Genomic DNA, 16,384 nt, shown 5'->3' on the forward strand with positions numbered 1-16,384 from the left:
CCCAAACTATAGCTCTGTGGCATCAGGTACTGGTTAACAACATTTAACTTTAATGTGACGACTGGACTCAACAATACCCAAACTATAGCTCTGTGGCATCAGGTACTGGTTAACAACATTTAACTTTAATGTGACGACTGGACTCAACAATACCCAAACTATAGCTCTGTGGCATCAGGTACTGGTTAACAACATTTAACTTTAATGTGACGACTGGACTCAACAATACCCAAACTATAGCTCTGTGGCATCAGGTACTGGTTAACAACATTTAACTTTAATGTGACGACTGGACTCAACAATACACAAACTATAGCTCTGTGGCATCAGGTACTGGTTAACAACATTAACTTTAATGTGACGACTGGACTCAACAATACCCAAACTATAGCTCTGTGGCATCAGGTACTGGTTAACAACATTTAACTTTAATGTGACGACTGGACTCAACAATAACCAAACTATAGCTCTGTGGCATCAGGTACTGGTTAACAACATTTAACTTTAATGTGACGACTGGACTCAACAATAACCAAACTATAGCTCTGTGGCATCAGGTACTGGTTAACAACATTTAACTTTAATGTGACGACTGGACTCAACAATAACCAAACTATAGCTCTGTGGCATCAGGTACTGGTTAACAACATTTAACTTTAATGTGACGACTGGACTCAACAATAACCAAACTATAGCTCTGTGGCATCAGGTACTGGTTAACAACATTTAACTTTAATGTGACGACTGGACTCAACAATACCCAAACTATAGCTCTGTGGCATCAGGTACTGGTTAACAACATTTAAGTTTAATGTGACGACTGGACTCAACAATACCCAAACTATAGCTCTGTGGCATCAGGTACTGGTTAACAACATTTAAGTTTAATGTGACGACTGGACTCAACAATACCCAAACTATAGCTCTGTGGCATCAGGTACTGGTTAACAACATTTAACTTTAATGTGACGACTGGACTCAACAATACCCAAACTATAGCTCTGTGGCATCAGGTACTGGTTAACAACATTTAACTTTAATGTGACGACTGGACTCAACAATACCCAAACTATAGCTCTGTGGCATCAGGTACTGGTTAACAACATTTAACTTTAATGTGACGACTGGACTCAACAATACCCAAACTATAGCTCTGTGGCATCAGGTACTGGTTAACAACATTTAACTTTAATGTGACGACTGGACTCAACAATACCCAAACTATAGCTCTGTGGCATCAGGTACTGGTTAACAACATTTAACTTTAATGTGACGACTGGACTCAACAATACCCAAACTATAGCTCTGTGGCATCAGGTACTGGTTAACAACATTTAAGTTTAATGTGACGACTGGACTCAACAATACCCAAACTATAGCTCTGTGGCATCAGGTACTGGTTAACAACATTTAACTTTAATGTGACGACTGGACTCAACAATACCCAAACTATAGCTCTGTGGCATCAGGTACTGGTTAACAACATTTAACTTTAATGTGACGACTGGACTCAACAATACCCAAACTATAGCTCTGTGGCATCAGGTACTGGTTAACAACATTTAACTTTAATGTGACGACTGGACTCAACAATAACCAAACTATAGCTCTGTGGCATCAGGTACTGGTTAACAACATTTAACTTTAATGTGACGACTGGACTCAACAATAACCAAACTATAGCTCTGTGGCATCAGGTACTGGTTAACAACATTTAACTTTAATGTGACGACTGGACTCAACAATACCCAAACTATAGCTCTGTGGCATCAGGTACTGGTTAACAACATTTAAGTTTAATGTGACGACTGGACTCAACAATACCCAAACTATAGCTCTGTGGCATCAGGTACTGGTTAACAACATTTAACTTTAATGTGACGACTGGACTCAACAATACCCAAACTATAGCTCTGTGGCATCAGGTACTGGTTAACAACATTTAAGTTTAATGTGACGACTGGACTCAACAATACCCAAACTATAGCTCTGTGGCATCAGGTACTGGTTAACAACATTTAACTTTAATGTGACGACTGGACTCAACAATACCCAAACTATAGCTCTGTGGCATCAGGTACTGGTTAACAACATTTAACTTTAATTTGACGACTGGACTCAACAATACCCAAACTATAGCTCTGTGGCATCAGGTACTGGTTAACAACATTTAACTTTAATGTGACGACTGGACTCAACAATACCCAAACTATAGCTCTGTGGCATCAGGTACTGGTTAACAACATTTAACTTTAATGTGACGACTGGACTCAACAATAACCAAACTATAGCTCTGTGGCATCAGGTACTGGTTAACAACATTTAACTTTAATGTGACGACTGGACTCAACAATACCCAAACTATAGCTCTGTGGCATCAGGTACTGGTTAACAACATTTAACTTTAATGTGACGACTGGACTCAACAATACCCAAACTATAGCTCTGTGGCATCAGGTACTGGTTAACAACATTTAAGTTTAATGTGACGACTGGACTCAACAATACCCAAACTATAGCTCTGTGGCATCAGGTACTGGTTAACAACATTTAACTTTAATGTGACGACTGGACTCAACAATACCCAAACTATAGCTCTGTGGCATCAGGTACTGGTTAACAACATTTAACTTTAATGTGACGACTGGACTCAACAATACCCAAACTATAGCTCTGTGGCATCAGGTACTGGTTAACAACATTTAACTTTAATGTGACGACTGGACTCAACAATACCCAAACTATAGCTCTGTGGCATCAGGTACTGGTTAACAACATTTAACTTTAATGTGACGACTGGACTCAACAATAACCAAACTATAGCTCTGTGGCATCAGGTACTGGTTAACAACATTTAACTTTAATGTGACGACTGGACTCAACAATACCCAAACTATAGCTCTGTGGCATCAGGTACTGGTTAACAACATTTAACTTTAATGTGACGACTGGACTCAACAATACCCAAACTATAGCTCTGTGGCATCAGGTACTGGTTAACAACATTTAACTTTAATGTGACGACTGGACTCAACAATACCCAAACTATAGCTCTGTGGCATCAGGTACTGGTTAACAACATTTAACTTTAATGTGACGACTGGACTCAACAATACCCAAACTATAGCTCTGTGGCATCAGGTACTGGTTAACAACATTTAACTTTAATGTGACGACTGGACTCAACAATACCCAAACTATAGCTCTGTGGCATCAGGTACTGGTTAACAACATTTAACTTTAATGTGACGACTGGACTCAACAATACCCAAACTATAGCTCTGTGGCATCAGGTACTGGTTAACAACATTTAACTTTAATGTGACGACTGGACTCAACAATACCCAAACTATAGCTCTGTGGCATCAGGTACTGGTTAACAACATTTAACTTTAATGTGACGACTGGACTCAACAATACCCAAACTATAGCTCTGTGGCATCAGGTACTGGTTAACAACATTTAACTTTAATGTGACGACTGGACTCAACAATACCCAAACTATAGCTCTGTGGCATCAGGTACTGGTTAACAACATTTAACTTTAATGTGACGACTGGACTCAACAATACCCAAACTATAGCTCTGTGGCATCAGGTACTGGTTAACAACATTTAACTTTAATGTGACGACTGGACTCAACAATAACCAAACTATAGCTCTGTGGCATCAGGTACTGGTTAACAACATTTAACTTTAATGTGACGACTGGACTCAACAATACCAAACTATAGCTCTGTGGCATCAGGTACTGGTTAACAACATTTAACTTTAATGTGACGACTGGACTCAACAATACCCAAACTATAGCTCTGTGGCATCAGGTACTGGTTAACAACATTTAAGTTTAATGTGACGACTGGACTCAACAATACCCAAACTATAGCTCTGTGGCATCAGGTACTGGTTAACAACATTTAAGTTTAATGTGACGACTGGACTCAACAATACCCAAACTATAGCTCTGTGGCATCAGGTACTGGTTAACAACATTTAAGTTTAATTTGACGACTGGACTCAACAATACCCAAACTATAGCTCTGTGGCATCAGGTACTGGTTAACAACATTTAACTTTAATGTGACGACTGGACTCAACAATACCCAAACTATAGCTCTGTGGCATCAGGTACTGGTTAACAACATTTAACTTTAATGTGACGACTGGACTCAACAATACCCAAACTATAGCTCTGTGGCATCAGGTACTGGTTAACAACATTTAACTTTAATGTGACGACTGGACTCAACAATACCCAAACTATAGCTCTGTGGCATCAGGTACTGGTTAACAACATTTAACTTTAATGTGACGACTGGACTCAACAATAACCAAACTATAGCTCTGTGGCATCAGGTACTGGTTAACAACATTTAACTTTAATGTGACGACTGGACTCAACAATAACCAAACTATAGCTCTGTGGCATCAGGTACTGGTTAACAACATTTAACTTTAATGTGACGACTGGACTCAACAATACCCAAACTATAGCTCTGTGGCATCAGGTACTGGTTAACAACATTTAAGTTTAATGTGACGACTGGACTCAACAATACCCAAACTATAGCTCTGTGGCATCAGGTACTGGTTAACAACATTTAAGTTTAATGTGACGACTGGACTCAACAATACCCAAACTATAGCTCTGTGGCATCAGGTACTGGTTAACAACATTTAAGTTTAATTTGACGACTGGACTCAACAATACCCAAACTATAGCTCTGTGGCATCAGGTACTGGTTAACAACATTTAACTTTAATGTGACGACTGGACTCAACAATACCCAAACTATAGCTCTGTGGCATCAGGTACTGGTTAACAACATTTAACTTTAATGTGACGACTGGACTCAACAATACCCAAACTATAGCTCTGTGGCATCAGGTACTGGTTAACAACATTTAACTTTAATGTGACGACTGGACTCAACAATACCCAAACTATAGCTCTGTGGCATCAGGTACTGGTTAACAACATTTAACTTTAATGTGACGACTGGACTCAACAATACCCAAACTATAGCTCTGTGGCATCAGGTACTGGTTAACAACATTTAACTTTAATGTGACGACTGGACTCAACAATAACCAAACTATAGCTCTGTGGCATCAGGTACTGGTTAACAACATTTAACTTTAATGTGACGACTGGACTCAACAATACCCAAACTATAGCTCTGTGGCATCAGGTACTGGTTAACAACATTTAACTTTAATGTGACGACTGGACTCAACAATACCCAAACTATAGCTCTGTGGCATCAGGTACTGGTTAACAACATTTAACTTTAATGTGACGACTGGACTCAACAATACCCAAACTATAGCTCTGTGGCATCAGGTACTGGTTAACAACATTTAAGTTTAATGTGACGACTGGACTCAACAATACCCAAACTATAGCTCTGTGGCATCAGGTACTGGTTAACAACATTTAACTTTAATGTGACGACTGGACTCAACAATACCCAAACTATAGCTCTGTGGCATCAGGTACTGGTTAACAACATTTAACTTTAATTTGACGACTGGACTCAACAATACCCAAACTATAGCTCTGTGGCATCAGGTACTGGTTAACAACATTTAACTTTAATGTGACGACTGGACTCAACAATACCCAAACTATAGCTCTGTGGCATCAGGTACTGGTTAACAACATTTAACTTTAATGTGACGACTGGACTCAACAATACCCAAACTATAGCTCTGTGGCATCAGGTACTGGTTAACAACATTTAACTTTAATGTGACGACTGGACTCAACAATACCCAAACTATAGCTCTGTGGCATCAGGTACTGGTTAACAACATTACTTTAATGTGACGACTGGACTCAACAATAACCAAACTATAGCTCTGTGGCATCAGGTACTGGTTAACAACATTTAACTTTAATGTGACGACTGGACTCAACAATACCCAAACTATAGCTCTGTGGCATCAGGTACTGGTTAACAACATTTAACTTTAATGTGACGACTGGACTCAACAATACCCAAACTATAGCTCTGTGGCATCAGGTACTGGTTAACAACATTTAAGTTTAATGTGACGACTGGACTCAACAATACCCAAACTATAGCTCTGTGGCATCAGGTACTGGTTAACAACATTTAAGTTTAATGTGACGACTGGACTCAGCAATACCCAAACTATAGCTCTGTGGCATCAGGTACTGTTTAACGACATTTAAGTTTAATGTGACGACTGGACTCAACAATAACCAAACTATAGCTCTGTGGCATCAGATTTAGAAAAACATTGATATTTTAGACACAATAGCTGGCCACCATTTGGTTGTCTTGTCGACGATTGCGAAAACATTACATAGACTTTCCTCTAGCCTTTCCCATCATATCTACCCAATAGCCGATGTGTATTTTTGTGCTGGGGTGTCGTTAAACATTCATTCATTCCCCTATATATCCTTATCAATAAGGGGAAGGCTGGAGGTTAACTGAGTTACTAAATTCACGGTAGTACACGTTTTGATCACAAACCAGGTTTTAAAATTTACCCACAACTCTTTTGTGTGATAACAGGTGAAGAATAAATGATCTAAAGCATTCGTGTTTAATATACGGTGTATATGTTTAAACTTTTAAAAAATGCGTCTTAGTGTCGATGGTGGTTTTTCGTATACGTTCAAAGCATTGTGATAACATGGTTTCGGTGATTCGGCAAATGTTTTCTAAAGAGCTTTGACTACGTGTATTCATACGGTGTGTTGATTTCGACTACCTTCAGCCGACAGAAAGTAAACAGCTTATAAGGCATTAATATCCAAAGACAGAAAATTACCTAATAGTTGTTTATGAATAAACAGAAAAAACCCAACTTCAAAACTATAATAAATATATTTATTTTGGGGGGTGAAACGACTCTGTACGAATGAGATTTAGGGCGAACCAACCCTGGATGAATAGGACTAAGGGTGAAACAACGCAGTGTTCGAAATGGTTTTAGGGCGAAACGACCCGGATTCGTTATACTGGCAATACGAAATAGAAATACCGATCCAGGATAGAACACGATTATCAAAATCTCTCCTAAACGTTTACATATTATAATATCTCCCGGTCTCGGATAGATTACTAGCCGACTTGGCTCGACTCTAAGGGTATCAGGGATAAGATCTTATATTTATATGTTTAGCAAGTTCAGTTTACTAAACAAAAAATAAAAACAATACACTGTCCAATTGGTATATTGCGCTAAAACATATAACGGCTTACATCCAATAAAAGCAATATAATAATAATAGATACCCCAAGCACGCGCCCTCGTGTGACAGGTTAAACGCTGACAAGGTAAGTCAACTGGAGCCTGGCGATCTCGCCCCGTGTCGATCACGCCCTGGCGAAGTCGCCCCGGGCGAGTTCGCCAGGACTTGTTTTCATCGTTAGGCAAAGTTATATATCTACTGTCATTATCAGCATGTTTTTGTGCCAAAACTACAGGGCTATACCACATATACTACTAGTTTTGTGTTGGGACACGCTGTGGCGAGATCGCCATATTTACTTCCGTGTTGCATGTCTGTTTAGTAATTAATACTTTTACAATCATTTGATAAATATAATAACTTACATTTTACCCAGGATCTCTAGAATACCAGTTGTGTATTAGCTTACCACATTATTCGTTATAAACCATTAGAACAGTGAAGTCTACAATTTACGTTGTACGATTACCGGATACACTGTCTAAATGAATACGGATATAGCACAAAACTAAAACATATTAGTTGTCACAATCAAAATACGTACACGGTTACATATAACAGAGCAGTGAAAATGTATTTACCTTGTTCAACTGAACAAATATAGCTTGTTCAGTAGACATGCGTTGCCTGGAGCGTTCCAGACGTGAATCACCGATCTAACAAAAATTCTAGGTCAGGTCAGGTCAGATTGTTTAACGTGCACATTCAGAGCAAGCTGTTGTAGCGCACACCTGTTCTGGGCGCAGGTGTCGGCCTCAGCCGGTTCCTCCGTCCAGGACAAGAAAGGGATGGGGTGGGTGTTTCACCCTAGGTATTAAAACATTCTGTAAAAAATACTGGGTGTGATAGTGTATTCGCGAAGGAACATGTATATTTCCCTGGATGCATTCTTAACACCTTACTCTAAAACTCCAGCGTGGCCGGCACCAACCTCTGCCCTAAAACAACACTGACCGTCGAGGTGTGAAAAGTAATTAAATGGAGGGAAAGTGGTAATCCCTGGCGTGGGCGGTGGGCCGTGAGCGTGATCCCGGTCATCGCCAGTGACACATTACCGTCACGCGTGTATACCAATAATAAACTGTGCATAGCGTCTTTAACTAGTCTATTGAGGATGCAGACTAATGTAAACAAATCGTAGATAAATTGGGGTCACAGCATATCTTGTAAGATGACCTGCTATTGTTGAAAGCTGTTTGACTGCCAGTATCGTATCACTATAACCCGGCATGTACGTCTTAATGAATATATTAAGAATATTTATAGATATTGTTTTTGCCCGTTTATCACAAACTTTTTAATGTTATTTTTGAAACGGGCAATATATCTGAAAAATGGTTATTAAGCATGGTCAAACCTATTTATAAAAAAGGTGATGCAATGATACCTGAATCCGATTGGCCAATCACAGTGTTAAGTTGTTTAGGAAAAACATTTACCTCAGAATAAATGATAGAATAAATAATAAAAAAAAAAAAAAAAAAAAAAAAAAAACACACACCCACAAAAAACACAAAAAACCTTATTATTAGAATCACAGTATATACATATTGAGTATTTAAAGGCAACAAAGAATAAAATATACTGTATTTTTATAGATTTTTCTAAAGCATTTGACTGTGTCTGGCGTATAGTATTATGGCAGAAATTAATCAAATTGAATATCATGGGTAGATGTTTTAAATTTATATTTAATATGTATAAAGGTATAAAGTCCTGTGTTAATTTTAATTATCAAAATTCCCCGTTTGATAACTGCAAAATTGGTGTTAGACAAGGAGAAAATTTATCACAGATACTTTTTTTCTCTGTATTTAAATGACTTTGAAAAATATTTGTTTGAAAAAAACATGTACTGGAATAGAGATACCAGATGATGAATTGTTAACATTAAGTAAAACTATAATTGTCCTCCTTTATGCTGATGACACCTTACTATTTGCAGATAATGTTGATGATTTACAGAAAAACCTAGATTATTTTAATAAGTATTGTAAATTATGGAAATTGAAACTGAATGTTGACAAAACAAAAATTGTAGTATTTGGATCTAAAAGATGTAATGTAAACTTTAAAATAAATAAAAATGGAATAGAGATACCAGATGATGAATTGTTAACATTAAGTAAAACTATATAATAATAATAATAATAATAATGTCCTCCTTTAATAGTGTGACCAGTATAGTCGACCAGTATAAATATTAAGGTATTGTATTTAAGAAAAAGGTCTTACTGCTAAAACGGCCGTAATGAATGAGGCAAAAAAACAAACAAAAAAACCCCAAACAAATCAACACATTTACTTAAGGTTAGAATAAGAAATTTGAATTTACCTTTGGATTGCCAGTTGTTGCTTTCTGATCAAACAATACTTCCTATTCTTACTTAAATACGGGGTTTTAGTAAATTAGATATGACAGAAAGGTCCAGACGGATTTTCTAAAATATATATTGAATGTTAAAAGAAGTACACCCCATTATATGTTATATGGAAAACTTGATAGACAACCTATTTCAGGTATAATAAGACAGCTAATTATAATATATTGGGCTTAACTTGTATTTGATAAACAACATAAAATGTCAGTAATTATGTATAATTTACTTTTATCTGACTCGAAAAACCACGATTATGAATGGCTAAAATATATTAAAACCTCCTAAGAGGATTTCGGACTATTTATGGTTATCTCAATCTGTTCCTAATATAAACCGCCTTAAATCGATTATCAAACAAATAATATCTGATCAGTTTGTTCAAAATTGACACGCTATAGTATCAAATTCCCCCATATAGCTCTCTTTTATCGTATTATTAAATGTAATATTAATTTAGAAAAGTGCCTACTCTTGTTACCTATGAATGAATGAATGAATGTTTAACGACACCCCAACACGAAAAATACATCGAAAACTGTGGTAATGGGAAAAGTGATTCTTGTTACCTGAGCGAAAATCAATACCTATTATAACACTGAGATTAGGTAAGCATCAACTCCTTGTTGAAAAGGGCAGGTGGGAAAATTGACCACGAGAAGAAAGAAAATGTACCTTTTGTAACCAAAATGAATTAGGTGATGAATATCATTATCTTTTTATCTTTAAGTAATATATTAAGTCAAATTTTTTGTTCAGGCCAAATATTTTAAAAGTTCTCGAACTGTTTAACGTTTGCCAGTATTAAGAAATCTATCTCAATTTGTAACAATCATTTTTAAAATAACTTCTTAAAATTTAAATACTGTGTTGCAGAAAACTACCATATCCCTCGAGTGTTACATTATTATTATTATTATTATTTTTTTTTTCTATGACAAATATTTTCTCCGTCATGTCATATAATATGACCAATGGAGTAATAAAGTGTTTTGTTGTTGTTGTTGTCGCTCAGTGTGTAAACAGGATGAATTGTAAGTTGAAGTTTCCTTTGTTTAAGTTTGTTTTGTTTAACGATATCGCTAGAACACATCGATTAATTAATCGTCGGCTATTGGATGTGTAACATTTGATAAATCTGACACATAGTCATCAGAGGAAACTCGTTACATTGTTCCTAATGCAGCAAGGGATCGTTATATGCACCATCTCACAGACAGGAAAACACATACCACGGCTTTTATTCAGTTGTGGTGCACTAGTTGGACCTTTGTTTAATGCCACCACTAGAGCACGTTGGTGTATTAATCATAGGCTATTGCATGTCTAAACGTTTGGAAATACGACATATAGTCTTAGAGAGGAAACCCGCAACATTTTTCCATTAGTAGCAAGGGATCTATTATATGCACCATCCCACAGACAGGACAGTGCATACCCGCATGCAGATGATTCATCCTCTGGACGTTTCATCCACTAAAAATTCGTCCACTGTTGAACTCAAGACGATTCGTCCACAAATTTATTTATGACGCTATTTTTGAACGAGCTCTCAAAATTAATCACACACACACACACACACACACACACACACACACAGACAGACAGACATACACACACACACACACACACACACACACATATATTGTTTGTGGAGAGTATAGCTGAAGAGATGAAGAGAGAATTCATGACTGTACAAAGAGGTACAGGGTTGAAGAAATTTGAGTAGAGGTTAGGTGCAGATTGTAATAATGTATATGGTATTTATTGAAAGATGTTTTGTTATCAGTAAAGATAATCTCGACGTTTCGACTTGTCTGGTATAGCCTATTGTTTCTTTTTACCCATTCCCTTTACACCTGGCCTCTAATGTGAATTAACAATACACGCTCAACACTATTAATGCGGTTTCACAGTTTGAATTAAGTTTTCACCCAAAAGAAATCGACTTATTTCAAGTTGATAGTGCCAGTAAAATTTAGTTTGTTTCATATACTAGTAGTTTAACACAAAATGAAAATAATTAACCATTTCAATGGCTAAGAAATCAAATTTTACATTTATTGGCCTAAATGTTGTAATGGAGTGAACGAATTGTCCCGAGGTGAGTGGACGAATTGTACGGTGGACGAATCGTCTGTGGATGAAACATCCAGAGGTCGAACCGTCTGGAAAGCCATATACCACGGTCTTTGATATATATACCGGTCGTGGTTCCAGTGGGCCCACCGACGGGGATCGATCCCAGACCGACCACACATCAGCCGAGCACGTTACCACTAGCCCACGAGTGTATTGTAGGAGATTGAAAATAAATTATTAAAATACCAACAGTTTGTTTTCTTTTACAACGGATATGCAGGATCGTATAAACGATATCTGGAGGAGTGGTGGTGGTGGTGGTGGTGGTGATTGTGGTGATGGTGGTGGGGAGGTGGGGGGGGGGGGGATCTCTAGCGAGAGGGACAAAGTCTCTAGAGGTGGAGTACACAAGCCACTTTTATTAAAAATATATATATTCATATAAAGTTGGACAAAAAACATATATTTTCGTTCTCGAGTGTGGGGAGAAGGGGGGGGGGGGGGGGGGGGGCGCAACCAGCAATCCCCTCCAGTTCCTACAGGCTTGATATGAAAACGAAGCCAATCGATTATTGGTGTCTGCAAGATCCATCTCTGTTAAAATTTGAGAAAATAAATGAAATGGCACGACATAGTATACGAACTAAACCTCAAGAAGCAAGGCAGACACGAGCAGCTAAAATAGGAGCAGCACCAGCAGCTTAACAGACGCATGTGCAGGAGGGGTACGGGGGTCGACCCTCCCTCCCCAACCCCCTGCTCAAGCACATTTTCCTCTTTTTTATTCAATATATAAAAAGCATGACTCGACCACCCTATAAGTTTCGCTCGCCACCGTCTAGAGTCTCCAACTAAATGCCTTGCTCACGCGCCTGTATACTCAATTACTCACCACCACAACCACCTCCTCCACCAGTGGGCTCATGGGTTATTTTCCACCAAAAGACACACACATCCTCGTACATCCTTCTTTGCTAAACACGAAAGCCGTATTGATTGCAACATGACGATGTAACGCATTACAGTGAGCTTTGGCCTCGGCCGAGTTCAGCCAGACCCAGCAGGATAAACCGTTCGATAAAAGTGATTTGTGCGCGGAAGAATACATGAATGTTTTATACATTTATAACGACTCGTTCAACACGGTCGTATGGACATATGGTTAAGGAATAAGGACCCAATACCGTTGGAGCGTTTTTAAGTCGAGGGTGGAGAGGGGTAATGATCAGAGTCGCTTTTAAAAACCCGAGACCGTTTGGGGCGGGGGGGGGGGGGGGGGGGGGCTTCCCAGCAAACTTTTAAAATTGGATGGCTTTAAATGCCTTTTCTTGGCATCTGAATCGCAAAATTAGTAATTTTTAAACCACAATTTTAAAACCATTTTAAGGATTATTTTGCATAGTATTTTAACCCAAATTTTTATTTTATTTTATTTATATTTAGCCTACCTTAAATGCACCAACTATCACTGGTTAAGTATGGGATGGGACAGTGGTCAGAGTGAAATGTTTTTTGTTCGATGGTTTTAAACGTGATTTCTTGGCAAATTTAGCCATCTTTAAACAATATTTTTTTATTATTTTAACAATTATTTTGCATAGTATTGTAACTGAAGAATTTTTTAAAATTATTATTTAGATAGCCTTAGACGCGATTTCTTGGCTTCTGAACAGCGAAATTAGGGTCTTCCCGTTTTCAGACAGTGACTAGTTGCTGTTTTGGAGTTTTATAAGGCCAATAATTATTACTTAGATGAGTTGAAACTGTTACTCATGGATATGAATTGCTCCATTGTTATTTTTAGCGCTGACCGCCGCCACTGAACACAATACTGGAATGGTTACCGCTGTGTTTCACTGGAAGCGTTTTATGTCATGTCATGTCATAGGGTTTTACGTGCACATTCAGAACAAGCTGTTGTAGCGCACGGCTGTCGTGGGCATAAGAGCCGGCCTTAGCCGGCTCCTCCGTCCATGACAGGAAAGGTGTTGGGAGGGGAGAGGAGGGACCGCCTGCACTGGCAGGTGCAAGGGAGCACCAGCAGCCCGATCAAATCGGTAGCAGGCGGGTGGGGGTGCTGTGGAATTTGAATGGAGCAGTTAAATGCCAAAGAGAAAAGGATGCGCAATTTTGATTGAGGGAATTTGGCGCAATGTTGAACGGTCGGTCGAAAGGTAAATGGCCGAGCTAATATAGGTTTTGATATTAGCGAATCGAGAGTAGCTCGTTAATTTTAGACCTTTACGATGCTGTGGTGTCTCTGGAAGCGTTTTGTTTCTGTGACGTTTTTGTACTTGGAAGGGAAACGTCGTCTGGAGGGAGACAGCGGGCGCGTGTTTAGGGGAGGGGGTTGTGGGGTTGAACTCCCCATACTCAAGTAAATTTTCGTTTTTGTTTTCAAACAATTTTCCGGGGGGGGGGGGGGGGGGAGCATGTTTCGATCCTCCCCCTCGCTATAAACTGCGCTCACCGTCCCCGACTAAAAATCTTTCACACGCGCCTGGACAGATGTAACTCACCTCAATGAAACGTTTTTATATATAGAGGATATTTCATGTTTTTTGTCAAATATGATTTATATCTCAAGTTTGCAATCATATCTCACGAGTGGCGCTTGCGCGACGAGTGTGATATGATTGCAAACTTCACGAGATGAGATATAAATCATATTTGACAAAAACATGAAATTTTCTATTTATTATATAACTTTTGGCAATTTACCTTTATTTTTAAAATGCCAGCAGCAAAATAGTTCCGGCTTTCTACAGTGACGATAACACATTTTAGAGTGAAATATTGAAATTTTCACTCTAAAATGTGCAATCTAATTAAAATTAGCTCCACTATTACATTGGATCTAACAGTAGCCCGTTGGAGCTCATGTCCAGTTGACCTTTCATTCGACCAATCAAAACGTTACTTGCAAAATCATGCCAGTGATTTGAAAAGAATTTGAAAACATTCGGGATTATGCCGAGGGTATACGAAATTATTCGGGTGAATTACGAGGTATGCCGGAAACTAATTTCAATATAAAATTTAATATAAAATTCGTTCCAAGACGAAAAAAACACAACTGTGATGGTATAGCCATAAAATCTGTTTATACTAGTATACAATCCAGAGTTTATTACTGCACTTTTGCCCCTGTTTTTTCAATGTTGAAACAGACCAACAAGTTCGCCTATTGCATAAATAGTCTCGCCCGATATTTTTAGAATTTGTATGCTCCCGAATAACGCTATAAACGGCGAAGTGTAATTGGTCGATATTTGAATTGTTATTTATAGATGAAATGCCACCTGGACATGGGAGTCGACGCAATGCTGTTAGATCTACCAGGGTAGACCCAGTAGAGCTAATTTTAATCAGATTGTAAAATGTGAACATTATGGTCACTGAGTGACTGATAACATTTTTATTTCACTGATATTTGAAGATATTTCACTAAATGTTATATAATAATATTGTGTAATATTAAGACAAGTTATCGAGCACCTCGTGTCATCAACTATATATAAACATGGTCATTTTTCCCAACAGGGATAGTGTACAATATTAGTCACTAAATTGTACCTGCCGCATTCAACATTCAAAGGCTTTAAATACAGCAATTTACTTATTGGTTTGGTAAAATACAAAACAAAACAAAATAATAATAAATAACTGTCACGGGGATTCTATAATACCCGTAACTGAATAAAACACGATTGTCCAAATATCTCTCCTAACTGTATATCTATTAGATCTCTCTGTAACGGGCAGTTCAAAACCGCTTTGGCTCGTCTAGGTATGATCAGAGATACGATCTTATATAAAGTATATATTATTATAGCACGTTTAGTTCACTAGAAAACACAACAAAAATAAAATACACTTTGGAATCTGTATTAACCTACGCTGACAAATGTACAGCCGCAGTAGTTAATTAATAACAACAATAATAACAACCCAGAACTGATCACTTAATTAGTTAATCTCTAGGTGTCTAGTTTACACAATATGCTAATCACTTCACCGTGACACAACGCCCACACGTATGATAATTGAGAAACACTTCTAGGGGAACTTAATTAATAAAGGAATTACAACACTATTCCTAACTGGTTAATTTTTAATTAACCCTTAACTACTCATTCAGTAACCTTGTAACACAGAATTAATACTGGTACCTATCACAATAAAGACAATAACCTACAGTTTACCTAGGTCTTCTAGGATGACTGGCTAAGCTTTATATTACCAAATACTCGTATAAATATAGACCAGTAAGACTACGATTTACTTCGTCAGATGACCAAAGACACTGTCTAAAGAATATTGGTATAATACAGTATTAAAATATTTAAAGTCACATCAATCACATCAAGATTATACAACAGAGCAGAAATAAAATATTTACCAAAGTCCAAACGGACAACGTTCCCGGAAAGCCTTCCTTTTTGGTTCCTCCCAGATATCTCTCAACCCTAGCTATTTATTATAAAATCAGAATATCGCCTGGGGGTACAAGGCGGTCCTCCCCCTATCATCTGATATTCCACCTCTCCCAGAGTCGGTATATTTCTCTCTGATCGTCAGTCTGGCTGTCGCCAATCCGCGACAAATCCCCTGGCCATAAACAGCACTACCGGAGATATTACGTAACTACTAGCCACATGGCCTCCACACCTGCTCTGGGTGTGTATTAGAC

At 38.0% G+C, this 16,384-nt stretch overlaps 1 protein-coding gene across 6 annotated transcripts in view; it reads right to left on the minus strand.

Annotated features, from left to right (window-relative positions):
• LOC121369005 overlaps positions 1 to 16,384 on the minus strand; it is a 29,386-nt gene that overhangs the window by 6,471 nt on the left and 6,531 nt on the right. Inside the window, exon 1 of one of the 6 annotated variants that reach the window (XM_041493799.1) lies at positions 12,584 to 12,693. The exons of 4 other annotated variants lie outside the window; for them this stretch is intronic. The gene's annotated coding sequence lies outside the window, so the exon portion shown is untranslated. Of the gene's footprint in view, positions 1 to 7,812; positions 7,870 to 12,583; positions 12,694 to 16,384 lie in introns of those variants that run through there. One more of the 6 variants, XM_041493816.1, reaches the window with a different exon arrangement.

Source organism: Gigantopelta aegis, chromosome 1, assembly GCF_016097555.1.
Source record: "Gigantopelta aegis isolate Gae_Host chromosome 1, Gae_host_genome, whole genome shotgun sequence".
In the NCBI taxonomy this organism is placed as follows: Eukaryota; Metazoa; Mollusca; class Gastropoda; order Neomphalida; family Peltospiridae; genus Gigantopelta; species Gigantopelta aegis.